Source organism: Dipodomys ordii, unplaced genomic scaffold (assembly GCF_000151885.1).
Source record: "Dipodomys ordii isolate 6190 unplaced genomic scaffold, Dord_2.0 Scaffold24, whole genome shotgun sequence".
Taxonomy (NCBI): domain Eukaryota; kingdom Metazoa; phylum Chordata; class Mammalia; order Rodentia; family Heteromyidae; genus Dipodomys; species Dipodomys ordii.
The window spans coordinates 6158066-6177839 of NW_012267240.1; the positions used below are offsets into that span (position 1 = coordinate 6158066).

The 19774-nt window shown below is 34.4% G+C and overlaps 1 protein-coding gene across 4 annotated transcripts in view; it reads left to right on the forward strand.

Annotated features, from left to right (window-relative positions):
- Nucleotides 1–19774, forward strand: part of Zeb1 (zinc finger E-box binding homeobox 1) — a 158579-nt gene that overhangs the window by 43210 nt on the left and 95595 nt on the right. For 2 of the 4 annotated variants that reach the window (XM_013014716.1, XM_013014717.1), the window contains one exon: nt 11249–11386. The exons of the other annotated variants lie outside the window; for them this stretch is intronic. The gene's annotated coding sequence lies outside the window, so the exon portion shown is untranslated. The remainder of the gene's footprint in view (nt 1–11248; nt 11387–19774) is intronic. 4 annotated transcript variants of the gene reach the window in all.

Below are 19774 nucleotides of genomic sequence, written 5' to 3' on the forward strand. Positions count from 1 at the left end.
AGTTTAAATATTATGTACTGTATACTGTATGCCATCTATTCAGCTTGGTGCTAAGGTTAAAATAGTATTCCCTAACTACTCTTGAACATCCAGTGTAGGTGGTAATTATAGTGTTGAAATAATTACACTGACAAATGTAAATTGCAACTGTAGCCAATACCATGAAAAGGCGTAACTTGCCATAGGAGTAGAAGCAATATGGATGGTGTATAAAACACAGACTGTGAAAATGAAATTCTTTATTTTTGAGCTGTTAAAATTTATAAGTCACTTAACTGACTATCTTCTAAGCAAAACGGAGGGGGGAGAGACTTGTGACTATGGAGAAATACTGCTATTATATTTCCTTAGATTTGTAACAAAAGCATGTCAATACAGAGCTGTCATATGAAAATTATGTTAATGGGAGAGAAGTACTAGGGTTCTTTAATTTTTGGCAATGGGTTCCCTAAAGAAGGAAACCTACTTCTTCAATGGATAGAAAGTTATTGTATGCACACAATTTTTAGTGGGTAGTGGTTTGGGATTTGAACCCAGGGTCCTGTGTTTGCTAGGCAGGTATTCTTCCACATGAGGTACTTGTCCTTGTCCTAAAGGCTTTAGTTATTTTTCAAACAGGATTTAATACTTTTTGCCCAAGGCTGGCCTTGAATAAAGATAGATTCCAGTGCTTTCCTTTACAATGTAGATATTTTAGTGGTAGTGTACATTACTTAATTTTATTCCCTTAAGAATGCAGTATATATATTTTACACATGAACTATGCCTATTTGTTAAATTTTGAAAAATAAAATTTGTTATGTGAAAAATACTTAGATAGCTAATAAAACCCACACTTTTTCTATTTATAGTTTTCTAATAGGATACAGTAAATCTCAAGAATGTTGTTTTAAAAAATAATCAGGTTAGTTGTTTTCATATGATAAATCTGTGGACATTCTTGAAAACTCAGTAATAGATTTTATTTTTCATTGAACATGTACATATTAATTGGTTCCATGTGTTACTTTTCACATGTATACAATGTATACTGATCAAATTAGGTGAAGTAATCATTACTTTCCTCTCATCACTTTCCTGTTTGGAACCTTTGAATGTTTCTCTTCTGGCTCTTTATAAAACATGTAAAAAAATAATATAAACCATAGTCATCCCATTGCACTAGATTTTCTAGTATAAACAAATTAAACTAGATAATTAAGCTAAAATAGGGAATGCTAACCTTTTAAATGTGGAACCTATTAAAATACTAGAAAAATATAAATTGTTTTCAAATGATAAAATCAAAATTAATCACTTTCTCATTAAAGTTATGCTGAATTTTGTTTCTGTAGTGACTTCTTTGTTTATTTTTCCCTGGATATTCTCTGAGAATGTAACCAACCCAACTTTTGAGTATTCTGAGTTGAAGATTTCAGCTTAGAGATCTAGGCAGTTCCCTTTGTCAGTGCTAGAAGAAAGATGTCTTCCCAGCTACTCAAGGAGTACTTGAGGAAATAAATAGTCCTTTCTATATACCATGCCTTGCATATATACAGTTTTCTTTTGATAACTACTTGGTTTTGATTAGTCCATGATGTCAAGTGAAAAATCAGGTATTTAACTGCACAAAAATACTTAAAGCCATAGAGTTATAGTATGGTATATAACCTATGAATATATGCATTGTGGAAGTTTCACAATGAAACTTATTTTATATAAATTATGACAGTAATAGAGCATTAAAAATAAAACAAGTTCCATAAATATAACAGATCAAGGGTGTTACATAGCAGATTTTTAATTGAAATGAATTACAAATGACGTGTTTAAAATCTACCAACATAGCACCACAGGCACATGCCTATAATCCTAGCTACTCAGTTGGTGGAGGTTAAGAAGATTGTGATTGAGGCCAGCCTAGACAAAGAGTTTGTGAGACACATACCTGCCCTCCACATCTCAACCAGTAGAAAGCTAAGAATGTGATACACACCTGAGCACAGCTACATCAGAAGTATGAATAGGGAGACTGCAATACAGACCAGTTTAGGCAGAAATTTGAGAAACTGTTTGAAAAATAATGACAGCAAAAAGAGGCAGGGATGTGTCCCAGCTGATAGAACCAGTCAGAAAATATTAGCTCCTGAGATCAAACCCAGTACCACCAAAACAAAAAAAAAAGACTTTAGAAATTTATAGTGTTTCTGTCCATTATAATGGATTCTATTTTGACTTAGGGAGCTACTATCAGAAGAACTAAATTGGAAGTAACAGTGATGTGGAATTGAAGTTTATGTGAGAAAGGAATTTTACTAAAACTGCCTATTTGTAGTTATGAGGATGAGAAGGTTGTTCTCAGCTCAGTATAAGGGAGAACCTTTTAAATGTGAAAACCAGAACTGGGAGCCTTCCAAAATTTGTTAATTTAGGAAGTTATAACAAGTTTATAAAGAAAGAGCTGTTGCTGGTAAAAATCATGAGGCTTTTGAAGAAATTTGTGTTATTTCTTTAAAACATCATTCATGTACTACTAGTTACAAATATGTAAAATCTTATAAGAAATAGTCATTCTTTGCATTATTAAGCTACTACTAATGGTTTACTAAAAGCAAGCCCAATAGATAGAAGAGTAATTCTCACTTTATTCATCCTATAAATTCTAACAACCTGCTATACTGGGCATTATGGCATCATAGTACATAGGAGTGATGTGAACCTTAGCTTCTAGTCTGGCAGGGAACATAGACACTAAATGAGTAATTGTGATAAATTATAGTGTCTTACTAAATTATACAAATAAAGCAGTCCTTTCATAGGGATGCCTTGAGAATTGATCTGTAGTTTGTTAATAAGTTAAATCAGTTAATTTCCTTCATGAAATGGTTATTCATTTTGTCATAAAAATTGGACAGGAGGTCTTTGAAAATGTGTCTTAAAATTAGTGAGATTGAAAGAGTCTATTGTCTGTCTTATTTAATGTAAGAAAATGCTATCGAAAGATCTTCAACTTAGTGCAGTAATCAAGAATGTGGATATGGGCAAACACATAGTATTCATCATGTTTATCAATTCAAATTACTTAATGCAATTATGTGAAGCAGGTGTACATTAAACATTTCCAAGGTATATCTAACACATTGGTCTTTGCATCAGATTATTGGATTTAAGTACTAATCTTGACCTAAGGTTTGTAATCTTAAGAAATTTGTATAATTCCACTGTGTTTCAGTTTCTTAACATAGGGATAATAGTATATACCTCACAGAAAATCAGATGATTTTATGCAAATATAAAATGCCTAGAACAGAATCTAGCATACAGAAAAATTTTCATAAATGGTTACTTAAATTACAGTTCACTACAACAATAATAATAATTGCAGTAATTTCTTTATATTAAAATTTTCCGGCCTTCCCAGGTACCAATGGCTCACACATATAATCCTAGCTACTCAAGAGGCTGAGATTTGAGGAGTGTGTTTTGAAGCCATCCTTAACAGATATATCTCAAACTCTTACTTCCAATTAACTAGCAAAAAGGTGGAAAGTAGAGGTGTAGCTCAAGTGGTAGAGTGCCATCCCTGAGCAAAATGTCCAAGCAAAAGCATAAGGCCCTGAATTCATGTTCCAGTGCCAGCACACACAAATGAAATTCCTAATTCTCTTAACTTGGGCCATCTGAAGTAATTGCACAATGATACCATTGTGCTGTATTGTATGTGTCTATTTGTATTTGTGTCTGTTTGTTCTGTATTGTATGTGTCTATATGTATATGTATATATACATATACATACACATACATGTACCATATTACCACTATAGACAGGGACACAATCTCTTTCTCCCCCTCTCTTCTTTTCCTCCCTCCTCTTCTCTCTTGTTTTGTATACACACTCAACATATCTTGGTACAAAGATCTCTTTTCACTTGGTAAATAAGATGTCAGTGAAACTCTCACATCATCTTTTAGGACCTCTTTAATAGCAGCTCAACTGTCAGAGATTACATCTCCCAAGTTATCACAGCATCTAGCCAAAGACTTCCTACTATCTTGTGCTTGCTATGAACAATGTAACCTAAATTAATTATGCTATCGTTCTCTTTACACCTTCGGAAGACTAGACATTTAAAGAATCTTAGATTGCATCATAAATCTAGTTCCTGCTCTGCTACTAGTAGAGATGTTAGATTCATGAACCCACAAAAATTGTAAGCATCGTAGCATCTCAGTCTTCTCACTATGTCATACATATCTCCTATGCACACACACGTGCATAGACATAGGAACATAGCTAACTCAAGTTCTCCCTATTGAAATAAAGAAATGGGAAGTTACTATTATTCTTTTTTATTTCCAAGTTAACCAAATTCAAATTCTATTTGAAAAACGTCTTATACAATGCTTTTAAGTGAAAATACATGATTGATTTTCTACACATTATTTCAGAGCTTCCCAAATATTACTACAAAATTTATCTTAAATTATCTAGTGTTTTTTTTTTACTTCCACCCTTTCGCTAAGTTTAAGTGTACTGTTTCTGAACATCACAGGGAAATGTAAAATTTCCCTCAAACTTGCTTACTTTGCTGGCTCAACTGGTACTTTACTATTTGAGCCATGCCTCCAGGCTATTTTACTGGTTTTGGAAGTGGAGTCTCTTGGAGATGGGGCTCTTGGACTTTTTCTTCCTGTACTACCTTTGAATTGCAATCTGTAGGTATGAGCTATCAGCACCTGACTACTATAGAATACTTTTTATAAGAAGGGTGAACAAGTAGAGGCTGCTGCTCTGTAATAGAGATGCACATAGGGGCATAAGAAAGTCTCATTAAAACACATTTCTGCCATATACTTTACCCATTATTTTTTTAATTTTAAAGGAACATATAACTCTAAATTTTTCTGGGAAATTTTAACTTATTTATTTATTTATTTAAATACTCATGTTTGTAATAATATTATGTTTAATGTGGTGAAGCTACAGTGCTCCTAACTCTTAGCTGAGACTAATCAGTGTCATTCAGAGAATAAAGAGAACATTAATAGATTCAAGAGAGTATCATTTGAATCATGGGATAATTTTGAGAAAGCAGACCCAATATATGTGGCAATAAAATAATAGCATAATTTTATCTGAAATATGAAGGAGGGAAAGATGCAAATTAAATAACCTACATTGTATTGATTAAGTACATTCTACAAACTGTTAAGAATTTGTTTTAGATGGTCCTGGCGCTTAAACTCAGGATCTGGACACTGTTTCTGACCTTTTTTTGCTCAAGGCTAGCACTTTAATGCTTGAGCCACATCTCTATTTCCAGCTTTTTTGGTAATTTATTGGAGATAAGAGCCTCACAGACTTTGCAGTGTGGTCTGGCTTCGAACTATGATCCTCAGATCTCAGCCTCCTGAGTAGCTAGGATTACAGGCATGGGTCACCAGCACCCAGCAAACTGTTAGAACTTTTATTTGTATAGTGGGTGCAAATTATTTTTCAAAAATCTATTTACTTAAAGTACTAGAAGTTACAGATGTTTTTTCTGTACAAGTTTACATATATGCATAATATTGTATAATGAAAAATGAATCTTTCAAAGGGCAAATCTATGCCAGTCACATTAGGGCAGTCATATGTGTTACATTCTTACTTTGCAAAGTCCTGAATGATGGTTATGTAGTAGGATAGTCATGGATCTATGTTTTCTTTGTTTTGTGTGTGTGTGTGTGTGTGTGTGTGTGTGTATGTGTATGTGTCTGGTCGTGGGGCCTGAACTCTGGGCCTGGGCTCTGTCCCTCAGCTCTTCAGCTCAAGGCTAGCACTCTAACACTTGAGCCACAGCACCACTTCTGGCTTTTTTCTTTTTGCTTATATGGTGCTGAGGAATCGAACCCAAGGCTTCATGCATGCCAGGCAAGCGTTCTACCACTGAACCACCTTCCCAGCCCCTCTGTTTTCTTAGAGTAGAGTATATTTGACAAAATAGATGATAATGCCAGAAGACTAGATAAAAAAGTGATTTCAAACATACACAGAAGAAGGAAGACTGGTGCAATAAATCCCATATTCCCTGGTCCAGGAGTTGCAAATTTTTGCCTTTTGTTTCACATATTTTCTCCTTTTCCTCAACTATTAATAGCAGAGCACATACCACAAATCTTCAATCTTATATTCTTCACTATGCATGTTTTTAAGGGCATTTCTCTTATATAACTATAATATTTTATTATAGTCAACAAAATTAACAGTAATGATTTACTGTGTCATGTTAACTCTATGTTCAGCTACCTTTTTTGGGGGGGCCCGGTCGTCGGGCCTGAACTCTGGGCCTGGGCACTGCCCCTCAGCTCTTCAGCTCAAGGCTAGCACTCTACCACTTGAGCCACAGCGCCACTTCTGGCTTTTTTCTTTTTGCTTATGTGGTGCTGAGAAATCGAACCCAGGGCCTCAGGCATGCAAGGCAAGCGCTCTACCACTGAGCCACCTTCCCAGCCCCTCAGCTACCTTTTGACTGGTGAATGTCACATTGCATTTCAGCTGTTCAGTCATATTTCAAACAATTTATAGCATTTGATTATTGGGAAAATAGATAAGTAACATGTCTTCTTGAACCATTTTTTTTACCTCAGTTACTATTCTGTTCTCTCCTCTTCCTCTCCCACACTCCTACCCTGCCTCTCTTACTTCTTGTTCATGACTTATTAAAGAATCTTGGTATTAAAGAAATAGCAGTATGCTTTCTGCTTTGGAGTTTTTGTTTGATTTTCCATATTAAGTGATTCTTCTAGCTTCCAGTTTTTCTGTAAATTTGTAGTTAGCCTCAAAACACTTTATTCTGGTTCAACTTTGTTTTTGGTATTACAGGTGAGAGGAGATAGGAGCACTTTCTATGTGAGCTATTCCTCAGAACTGTGTCACCTGAGGGAGCATACAGTATCTACTTTTCACATTCTTAGCAGTACTAACATTGGACAATGGTGACGGCTCAGTCTCTCTTGACCTTTTCATGATTTCATCCACTGATTATTATTCTCTGAATCAGTTCTATCCTGCAGTTTTGAAAGACGGTTCTTCAATCTGTCACCCCTTTCACACACATTAGTAGAAATTCTTCTGTAAAAAGATATTTCCCTTATAAACTAAGGCTTTTTTGGTATACCTGACATAGTCATCCTGTAACGAAGCCTGGATGCTTAAAATGTGGTTTCTTAAATACTCAGTGTAAGATCCAGAGTTAGGACCACATAAGATGTGGAATATTAATTTTATTTGTGGTTATGAGGACTTCCGTAAAATAAGGTTATATGTTAGATTTTCATAAACATTGTTTTGGGTAGCTTTATATAGTCAATGTTTATGTTGATCAAATAGGAATTAGAGACCTTCCCCAGTTCTACTGGTCATATATACTATGTTGTGATGAAAGGCAGGTTGTAGGTGCAAAGCTGAGCGTCAAGAAATAAGATACTTCATTAAATCAGCAAACTGTACAGTATCACTTTAACAATAGCTAAGTGATGAAACTTTAATTCAGGAATGAAACAATCACCATTTTATATTTATCAATTATCACTCATCACACTTAATAATGTTAATAATACCAAGAAGAAATAAAATCAAAATATTAAGATGGGCTCTAGGAGTTCTCACTATCTACTCAAGAGACTGAGATCTGAGCTTTTAGAAGTTTGGAAACCAAATTCAAAACCGCTCAGGCCAGACAAATCTGAGAGATTGTTAATACCCTAGTTAGCTAATGAAAAGCCAAGAGTGGAAGCATATCTATCTCAAGTGGTGTAGAATTCAAGCCCTAGTACCACTACCAAAAAAATCAGAAATCATGATTGATTACATAGAACATTTAAGACAGACTTTAAAACCATGTATTTAAATGATAAAATGTAAAGATACTGTATGTATAGTGGCTGAAAAAGCTACTTTCAAAATCCCCAACTGAGAATTATAACAAATAAAATAATAAGTTTGAGAGTGATACCAGGTTTTTGGGAAAAATCTTTCTATTTGACAAAAATTAAGATTCAAATAAGTAGAATCTATTTTTAATTGAAACTATTGACTAATTATTTGATCAAAAATAATTTCTGAAGTTTTAGGTTTCCTTCCAGTTTCCAGAATACCTAGTGTTTATTTTTCAGAGATTTTACAATGAGAGAAGTCTCACCCTAGTGAATACCAGAAGGCATTAACAACTATGTCTAAAACCATAGTGGTGATACAAGAATATATGTGTACTCCATATAGGAGAGACTTCTCTGCACCTGGAGACTGAGCTATAAATTTTCCCTAAACTTCTGACTTTATCGTCAGTAAGAATTAAGACATATGGCCTCAGTCTGTAACTGACACAATGTCATACAAATGCATGTTTCTCTGCCTATGCTGCATGGCTCCCAGGTTTCTGCCAGTGTTAAGACAGATGTGAAATCAGTCCCTTTCCCTAGTTTCAAAACATCTAGTACTTTAGGAGTTTGGACATTCAGAGGAGATTATAAACAAGTAGATTATTTGCTTATCTTTGAGCAGAGCATGTTGTTCACATCCTCCTACTTACACTTACCTCTCTTAGATCAGTGTTCCTTTAATACTTGCAGACTCGTCCATGACTAAGTGCTTCTTCTGGGTCTCTGTGGTTTCCTGAAAATTATTATACAGCAATGTTGTATTTTTGTGTCATCCAAGCACATCATCGATGACATCTGGTTGAAGCTTAGACCAGTCTTGTTAACAAAACTGTATTGAAGAATTTTATCTGTTGTGAGTTAAGAGCAATATTCCCTGAATACAGGTCCACTAAGTGAGAAAACAGTCTTTCACTTAGAGTAGTTTGAGAAATAGGATGAAAAATAGGATGGAGTGGTTTAGGACAGTTTTGTAAGGAATTTAAAATCAGGTTATTAGTGTGGTTTAGTAATCTGTATTTACAAATGTAATTAACAATTAGATACTAAGTCTCTGAATGTAGTAAACTGAAAAATTGTTCCTCCTGCTAGTGGGACTAGAGTAGAAGATCCATTATTTTACCAATGTAAATATGGACTGTAAAGGAGTTCACAGTCAATTCTTCTGTGTTAGGAAACTAGTTCCTCCTTAGCCTAGGAGATTCAGCCAGTTTGTGGAATATTTTCATTTTAGTAAATTTTCCAATTTAGTATTCTTTTCCCTTTTAAAGCTCTTTTTCATATATTATTATTGAACTTAATTCTTTAGTTTACATATTGCCCTCAAAATTAGTTCAAAGCCATGTAAGCTGCCCAAAATAGGAAAATTATATTAAGTGAAATTTTGTACATGCTAAAAATTCTTTAGCCAAAAAATTTTAAAATTTCAAATCTGACTTCCTGACACCAGATTACTTTTGAAGTATGGGAAACTTTTTATGACTAATAAAAGTATAACTTGTCAGATAAGACATTAGTTCAGTGATTCAGGGTAAAAATAAAATGCAAATTTCCTGTTTATTTACTGTGGTTTTTGACTATACAAAAATAGGTAGCCTCTACCCTGAAGTGAAGTGTACCATTAATAAAGCTGTCAAATTTGTTTCCAGGACTAATCCTACATTTTTAGAATTTGGAGGCAAATGAACGGTAGTACTTTTCAAATACTTGTTTCTTCTAACTTTACTGTCCTTGCATATTAGACCTTTAAAAGTATACAGTTTTATAGGGCACTAGTGGCACATGCCTGTAATCCTAGTACTCAGGAGGCTAAGATCACAGGATCACAATTTGAAGCCAAGCCTGAGCAAGAAAGTCTGAAAGGCTATTTCCAATAAATACCAAAAAAGCAAGAAGTGGAGCTGTGGCTCAAGTGGTAGAGTGCTAGCATTGAGCAAAAGAAGCCTCAAGGACAACTCCCAGAGTTTAAGTCCCAGGATTAGAGTGTGTGTGTGTGTGTGTGTGTGTGCGCGCGAGCGCGCATGCGTGCACACACACAGAGTATACACTTCTAATTTTTTTAAATCAACATCATTGATTTGTAACTGACCTTTTTTCCCCTTAATCTAATTTGGGAAGAATTAGAAAACATTTTAAGGAAGTCAGTCTCTTTGTTTTTAATAATCTCCTTTAATTTACAGAAACTTAAGTAAATAGGAATCAGTATTTCTTAAAATTTGTCACTTTAAAAATTGAACAGAATGTACATACATACTTAAAGTGCATATGAAAATCATAATGATAGGATGGCATCCTCTAATTTCAATTTAATGTTATATATGATGTCAGTATTTAGACAGAATTATAGCTATAAATAGCCATTTGTCCCTGAGCTTATATTAATATACTCCCCATAAAGTGAAAAGTAATTCTATGTTATTAAGAAAGCACATAGTATTTCATCTGTATTAAAACTTTTATATTTGATATCTAGTAATCTATTTTAAACCACACAGTGTGATCTCCTAACCCTAAAGTACTCCATTTCTTTTCAGGAGTTTAGATTGTAATAATACATTTAATAGCATTTTCTTTTGAACATTTTATGATAAAACTTTAAAAAGCTTTCCTGAACATTTATTTTTTATATGATCACACTGGTATATTATTTATATTATTATATAATTTATTATAATATATTATTTCCTAGACCATATTTGCTGACCCCTCAGAACATTTATAGGCTCCTGATTGTTTCATTTTATGGAACTTTTGCTTTAAGAATATTGACTAATGGGTTAAGATTCTTCGTACACATGAAAAAAAATCAATACATACAAAATCTGCCAAGATTTATTTAAGACTCTACAGATTATCATTGCATTAAAAACAGAAAGCTAAAGTTACTTTTCCTCATAGAGTTTTATATTCTAATAGATTGATTCCTTAGTGATTCTATGGCATTTAACACAAATCAGAGTGCTACTTGTTGTCATGGAGTAATATATAATTTGACAGTATAGAGGCAGAATACAACTTCTGTGTTTGATTGATTGCTTTTCAGTGAGTATAGAAGCATTAACTTTTAATGCAATTTATTTCTGTGACCATTTGATGGCATAAATTTTTTTCCAAAATTTTTCAACTCTTCAAATTTTTCAGGGAGAATGTAAGTTAAATTATTCAACATTTTGTTTAAAGAGTAATATTTGAACCAGTCAATATTTTTGGTAGATAACTTTTTTAAGAATGTAAATTTTAAATATTTATGATTTTTATCTAATTTTTAAATCCTCATTTTGTAATATAGAAAGATAAACTTAGTCAAAATGGTATGATCTCAATTGTTTTTACCCTTCTCTTCTTTAGGAAAATCTTTAACTTCTACTACAGAAGATTATAAAGTGATCCTTCCTGCACCAAGAAAGATCTGCTGATCTTTTTCAGTGTTTTTGGAGGTGGGGTGAGAGCTTGATCAGTTTGTGTCAGCCACCTTGTTCTCTAAAGGTAAGCACTGGGTAGTGAGTGCACACTTGTGGGCCCAATCTCCTAATGAAGGACTGACTGGTTTTGGAATGCTCCATTTAGGGTTTGAGACCATCAGACTTCCTAATAGATTGGTATCCACTTACGTGTAGGACATCATATAGTCAGGAGGTAGTTCTCATTACTTAGAAATGAATCAGACCCTAGAAATTATGGAATTTTTATTATTTTTAAAAGCAGTTATAGCAAAGTCTGTTTTCCAGTTCCATCTACATCTAAATACACTAATAACTGTTGAGTTTAATTACTTGTCAGGAACTGTATTGGAAGGCTTGAGTTTTGCACTCAAGACTTTGGAAACAAATTAGGTGCAGAGGAACACACCTGTTTTCCTAGCTACTAAAGACATGAGAATTGGGAGGATGGAAATCAATGCCAGCCTTAGCAAGACGTGAACAAGACCTCATACTAACCATAAAAAGCTGGGCATGGTGTTGCCCAACTGTCATCACAAATTCATAGGAAATGTAGGGAGAAAAACAAGACCCTATCTCAAAAACTAAGTTATACAAAAAAGGCTGAGGCATGGCTTAAGTGGTAGAGTACCTGTCTATCAAGCATTAAAATCCTAGCACCGCCCCTCCCCACCAAAAAAATAGAATTTTGAAATAGCATTTAATCAGTCTGATAATATCACATCTTGAACTGATATAATCAGCTTTGAAAAATTGCTTTTCATGATTTTTGAAGCTGTGTATTGCTGTTCCTTCAGAAAAAAATGTCCCTCAAGTCATTTTTGCTTTGCAATAAGCTAAACGTCAGAAAGTATGGAAATACAGGCTTTTTTGATTTTTTAAAAAAGTAGATGATCATAAAATTTCTGTAAAGTCATAATTTGTGTGCATGTGTGTGTGTGTGCGCGTGTGTGTGTGTGCACGCGTGCGCACGCGCACCTGCCTATGGGGCTTTAATTTGAGCTTTTTTGCTCAAGGTTAGTGCTCTGCCACTTGAGCCACAACTCCAGCTTTTTAGTGATTAATTTGGTAAGCATCTTCATGGACTTTCCTGCCGGGGCTGGCTTTGAACCTCAATCCTCAGATCTCAGCCTCGTGGTTAGCTAGGATTATAGGCATGAGCCCCTGAAGCCTTGCTAATAAGATCTTAGGTTTTTTGTTTTTGTTTTTGTTAGTCATGGATCTTCAACTCTGGGCCTGAACGCTGTCCCTCAGCTCTTTAGCTCAAGGCTAGCACTCTACCACTTGAGCCACTGTGCCACTTCGGTCTTCTGAGTGGTTTATTGGAGATAAGTCTTACTGACTTTCCTGCCCAGGCTGGCTTTGAACCATAATTCTCAGATTTCAGACTCCTAAGTAGTTAGGATTACAGTCGTGAGCCACTGGTGTTTTTAAAAGTTAAAATCAATAGGTTTTTTTCTCAACTTCTCATCTTCAGAAAATAAATAATATATATGTTGGTTCCAACAGGGAAACCTTATGTAAGAGAAGTAATATCTTGCCACTACTTCATAATGCTTAATGTCAGAAAACCTCTTAGTTCTCTTGTGCATTTATTGACACCTCTTAAAATGATCAATCTTAAATAGGATGACACTAGGATATCCTTTATTTCCTGGATAAAACAGGAAAACAGCATACAGAAAGACATCTGTATTAGAAGTAGGTCAAGAAGAACTTTGGCTGACAAGAAACTAAACATCTAACAAAGTGTATAAGATGGCAATTCTCATAATACTTCTGACAGTGAGGATAACAAATACAGAAATTTAATCTGTTCATTTTATTTATCTTTTCTTAAAGTGAAAACTATTTGTATAAGATGTGAACCTTTCTTATGGACCATTGCATTGTTCTTTCTGTATATTCTTAATGAAAGACATTGACCAAGAAAATAGAACTTTGTTGGTTTCCAGAGGAAGAAAAAATTAGATATTGGGAAAACATTGGACCAACTTACTTTTATGTATGAAGTTAGAGTTACAGTTAGTCTTACTGTGAGTAATTTAAAAAAAGTTTAAATCTTCAAAGTGGATACAATATAGGCTGTATTAGGAAAGAATATATATTATTGAGAATTTAGGTTTTTACATATATACATACATACAATTTATTTGTGTGAGAGCATGTTACATATTTTTACCCTTAATGAATGCATTAACTGTTTAGCCATTCAAAAGAAAAAAAACTTGTAATTAAAACTTAAACTTGGCTGGCCACTGTTGGATCACACCTGTAACCCTAGCTACGTAGAACGCTAAGACCTGAGGATCATGATTTGAAGCAACCCCTGGACAGGAAATTCTGTGAGACACTTATCTCCAATTAACTGCCAATAGGCATGAAGTGTATCTGTGGCTCAAATCTCCATAGAGCACTAGCATTGAGCACAAAATCTAGGGACAGCATCCAGACCCTGAGTTCAAACCCTAGGACTGGCACACAAAAAAACAACAAAAACAAGAACCCTCATAATCCTAAACTTGTGAGATTGTAAGTTCAGATAAAGTACAATATTTCCCCCCAAACTAAAGCTTCATTATAACTAAAATTATTTTAATCTAAAAAATACCCAATACCAATATTGGCAGAGTAATTTTTAAAATTAAAAATTTAATTGTATAAAAGTATTCTAATTTCAGATCAGTTTATAGCATGTATGTATTAAATGGAACCATTAAGATTTTGACTTTGCTATCTAGAATAGTAAAACTAACATTTTTGTCCCAATAATTTGTAATAAGAACTTATACCACAGAAATATAAAACACATAAACTGTTGTTCTGTAAGTTTGATCATTAATATGTAACAATGAAAACCCAACCTATTGGTACAGAAACTGGGATGTAGTTGTTATATGTGTGTGTGTTATTTTTATATATACATCTTAGACATCACAACACTTCTTTTTTTAATTACGTATGAATAATTTATAAACAATCAGGTTTCTCAGCTGGGATTTAGTTTAGTGGTAGGTAGAATGCTTATCTAGCATGCACAAGGCCCTAGTTTCAATCTTCAGCACCTTAAAAAAATGTTTGTGATGTTTCTCATAAATGCTAGGTTTGTTACTTTTTAAATGATTATAACCAGTCCATGCAAACAATCCCTAGGAGAAATTTAGTTTCCTAAGTGTAATCATACTCCCTTATCTACTGTAATAACTAGAAGTGAAAAAGATAGCTCTGAAGATTTACTTCAGAAATAAGACAAGGAAAAATCCAAGCTACACTTTCCTTAGAGGCTCTAGATTTAGAATACCACTCTCAAGTAAAAAATAAAAAGACAGCGAATAATTGAAGCCACAAATATAAAGACATACATAATTTTAAGTCTTCAAGTTACTACATTAAGAAAAAATTTAAGGCAATATTAATTTTATCTTTTATTTAACCTAACATATACAAAATAATATTTCAATATGTAAATAGTATAAAAATTATTAGATATTTTACAGTTTTATACTAAACACTCAAACCATGGTGTGTTTTTCATATCATAGAACATTTTACATTGAAGTAACCGCAATTCAAGTACTCAGTAAGCCAAGCGTGGCTAGTAACTGGCATACTTGAAAGTATAACCCTAGACAAAGAATGGAACTTCCACTTTAGTTAGCTACATCCCTTGGGTAATCTTTTGAGGTCACCTGTTTTAGAGTTTCTAAAATTAACATAAGGCAAAAAAAAACAAACATTATACTCAGTCTAATTTGAATTTCAGATAAACAACAAATAATCATTATCTAATGTTTTGTCATTTGCTGTTTATCTAAATTTAACTGGGTGTTCTGTATAAGATAATATCATTTAGCCTTAGTGAAATATATTTTCACAGTCTTTAGAAACTTGAAGAACTGGAGAATAGAAAATCTCCACAGAAGATTTGGTAATTTTTTGAAAACAATAGGAAAGCTATAAACTATTTGTAGCTTATTTCTTTTGGTTGCCATGGATGTTTAAGACAAAAAGAAGAGCTTTTTGTTATAGGGACTCAGTCTCTACATATTTAAACATTTCAAAAACTAAGTTGGTTAAGGCAAATGGCTTATGAAATTTTATAAATTGAATGATTAATTACTTGAGTTTATAAAATATAAATTGTTAAATAGAACATTGCTAGGACTTTACCTATGGAAAACATTCACCCTTTACAAAAATCTATTCGTTTTCAGAGTATTTTCCCAGCATTGTTTACTATTACAGCTGTCATTTAAGCAAGTATTAGACAAAAATACTAATTATATCACGTGTTTAACTACCTGTAATTCTTTAGTCTGGTTTTGACCATTGGATCTTTACCTAGTCAACAATCAGTTCTTTTTTCTAGGGTCTCTCATTTCTCTTAAGGGATTCTCTCACAAAGGAGCAGTTTTTCAATTTTATTTTTTACATTTTTAATGCATTAATATCAGCATAATTTTCCAAGTGTTTAGCAACCTCTCTAATACTATGGGTCTGTGCTCCTTAGGCTTTTCAGAAAGATCATTCATGTTCTCTTACAGACAATTGTCCTGGCTTTGCATTTCTTCTCAGGGGGAAAACTGGTCTTCACAAAGTGAAAAGCTCTAGATGTCAGCTGTCATCATTCCCAGACAGACAGGAAGTTCTCTAGCTGCCAGTGACTACAACAGTTTAGCAAATCAGAACTCATGCTATGGTGCATTCCAAACCCATTCATACTTAGGAGAATGTGCCTAAGAATGTAGGGGTGTTTATAATTACTGCATTTCCTTCAGAGAACAAGAATTGAAGGTTAGTGAGGTTTGGGAGGGTAAGGAAGCCAGCAATTATTATAAAATGAGAAATTTCTGGTTCTAAAGGTATTTCATTTCCCCACAAACCTAAAAGGCCTTGACTATTGTTGCATTATATAACATTTTCTTCCTCCCCCTGAGAAGGAATTGAAGCTGCTAGTGGTGACGATGGTAGTGGGCTTGGGGTTAAGCTGCTTGTTTCATTTTAAAGCTATGAGTGCCATACAGTCCCATGTCCAGAAATACCCTAGGTTTATCAAAGAATCTTATTTTACCTAATTTCTAATGCCTAAGGCATGCTTCTTTTGTCTAATTAACACCTACATCTATTTATATTTTCCTAGTTGATGTCTTCAAAAACAGTATGTAAATTAGTAAATTGTGTTTGGGTTTTCCTTTTTATTCTAAAGACTGACTTCCTTTTGCTTAAATGTTCAACCTTACTCATGGAAACTATGCTTTAGTTACAAAAAATATTAAATTTTATGCAGTTTCCTTTTTACCCAGCTTCAGAGGGTCTTCATATTCCCTGATATTATAATCATATTTTGTGGATTATATGCTTCGTATTTATCAAATTCCAGAAAGTTGTGGGATTTTTTCCGGTACTAGTCCTGGGGTTTGAACTTAGGGTTTGGGCACTGTCCCAGAGGCTTTATACTCAAGGCCAGCACTCTACCACTTAAGCCACAGCTCCACATCTGTTTTTTTTATTTTTTTGGAGGGGGGCCTTAATTGGAGATAAGAGTCTCACAGACTTTCATGTCCTTGGCTGGCTTTGAACTGTGGTCCTCATCTCCTGAGTAGCTAGAGTTTGCCTGTTTGGGGACAGGGTGGGGTGGAGGGGTTATAAGAAAAAAATTGTTCAGCCACCAATGATGTAGTGTAACAGTACCATTTTGCAGAAAAGGAAACTAAGGTGCAAAGAATTTGAGTAATTTGCCTTCATCCATTTATTATTTAGTACTTGTGAAAATTAGAACTGTATTTCTTTAAAAGTTGTATCATTAAGAAAAACTTTTAATAGTGAAGCTTAAGAACATGAGCTTAAATGGAAGCAGTAAATTTTTAAATAGTTTCTTCTGTGCTTCCCTTTAATTGCAACTTTTCTCGGTTATTTATAACATAATAAGACTCATCTTAAAGATAAACGGAAAGTGAATAATGTATAGCAATTTAATTTTTTCCTCTTTTAAAATACTTTCTCTGAAAAGGCTGTCTTTCTTCCATTCTATTTTTTTAGCTCCCTTGTTAAAGATTAGGTGGCTATATGTCTGTGGGTTCATTTCTGGGTCTTTAGTCCTATTCCATTGGTCCTCAGGTCTGTGATTGTGCCAGTACCAAGCTGTTTTGATTACTATGGCTTTGTAGTACAGTTTGAAATTTGGAATTCATATTGCTGCAGCGCTGTTCTTTCTGCTAAGATTGTGGGTTTTTTTTTTTTTGCTATTCAGGGTCTTTTATTGTTCCATATGAATTTTTGGATTGCTTTTTCTATTTCATTGAAGAATGAGGTTGGGATATTGATAGGTATGGCACTGAATTTGCAGATAGCCTTTAACAGTATTGCCATTTTCACGATGTTAATCCTCCCAATCCAGGAGCACGTGAGGTTTTTCCACTTCCTTAGTCCTGATTTAATTTCTTTTTTCAGGTTTTTGAAATTCTCATCATAGAAGTCCTTTACCTCTTTAGTTAATTTAACTCCTAGGTATTTTATTTTTTGTGGGGCTATTGCAAAAGGGGTTGCTTTCCTAATTTCAGCTGCTCCCTTCAGCTTTTTCAGTAAATGGTGCTGGCAAAACTGGTCAAACACTGGTAGAAAACTAAAGTTAGATCTGTAGTTATCACCCTGCACCAGAATAAACTCCAAGTGGATCAAAGACCTTGGAGTTAAAGCACACCCTGAAAACATTACAGGAAGGAATAGGAGAAACCCTAGGTCTCACCCAACAAATCAAAGACAGGTTGGACAAATAGGATTGCATGAAAGTACAGAGCTTCTGCATGGCAAAGGACATAGCTAGCAAGAACAATAGAAAGCCCACAGGCTAGGAGAAGATCTTCACTAGCCATACAACAGACGGGTCTCATATCTAAAATATACTTAGAACTCAAAAAATTAAATCTCCCAATAACAAATCCTCAAAGAAACAACTGCCCGATTAATAAGTGTGCTAAAGACTTAAAAGAGAAACTTCTCTGAAGAGGAAATAAGAATGGCCATTAGACACATGAAGAAATGCTCATCTTCTCTAGCCATAAAAGAAATGCAAATCAAGACAACATTGAGATTCTACCTAACCCAGTTAGAATGGCTATAATCAAGAAATCTAGTAACAACAGATGCTGGAGGGGATGTGGCCAGAAGGGAACCTTACTGCATTGTTGGTGGGAGTATAAACTTGTTCAACCACTTTGGAAGGCAGTATGGAGGTTCCTCAAAAGACTGCACATAGACTATTATAAATATGTTAGAAACAATAGCAAGAAAGAAAAAAACACGTGTGTCCCTATCTTGGGGTTAATTTCCCTTAACATCATCTTATATGGTCATATGTACATAGCTTGTGACCTTTTTTGCTTGTTCTAGACATGTACTAGTTATTGCAAATAAGGGAAACCATGGGACCTACGTTTCTTTGGGCCTGGCTTACTTCACTTACTGTAATTTTTTCCAAATGGGGCAGTGTCATTCTTCCTTATGGAGGCATAGAATTCCATTGTGTATATATACCACATTTTCTTGATCCATTCATCCACTGAGGGGCATCTGGGCTGGTTCCATATCTTAGCTATGGTAAATAATGCTGCAATAAACATAGTCGTGCTGGTAGCTTTAGTATGGTCTTGTTTGTGATCATTTGGGTTAAATGCCCAAAAGTGGGATTGCTGGGTCATAGGGGAGCTGTATGTGTAGTCTGTTGAGGAACCTCCATACTGCTTTCCAAAGTGGTTGAACAAGTTTACACTCCCACCAACAATGCAGTAGGGTTCCCTTCTGGACACATCCCCTCCAGCATCTGTGTGATTTTTTTTGTTTCTTTGTATGTTCCTCCCCTATGGTATAACCCCTGTTTTCCCTGTATTTGATGTCAGTGCCCTGAATCTTGTATATACACTTCTCTAACTTGGGGATGGGAAGGGAAAAAACAAAATGCTTAAATAGGGATACAGGTTGACCCATTGTAACAATGAGATGTACAACACTATGTTGAAAAACAAACTTTACCATTTTGGTGAGGGGGAAGGAGGTGTGTGTGTAGTTGTGGAGGTGGGAGGGAAGGGAGAGGAAAGGAAAAACAAAGAGGTAACAATGCTTGGTAGGAAATGTATTCATGATGTTGCTCATGTAACTGTAATGCCTCTGTACAGTATTTTTACAATAAAAAATGTATTAAAAAAAGACTCCACATAGAGCTCCCCTATGACCCAGCAATCCCACTTTTGGGCATTTACCCAAACAATTCCAAACAAGGTCATACCAAAGATATATATACCAGCACAACTATGTTTATTGCAGCATTATTCACCATAGCTAAGATATGGAACCAACTCAGATATGGAACCAACCCAGATGCCCCTTAGTAGATGAATGGATCAAGAAAATTATATATATATATATATATATATATATA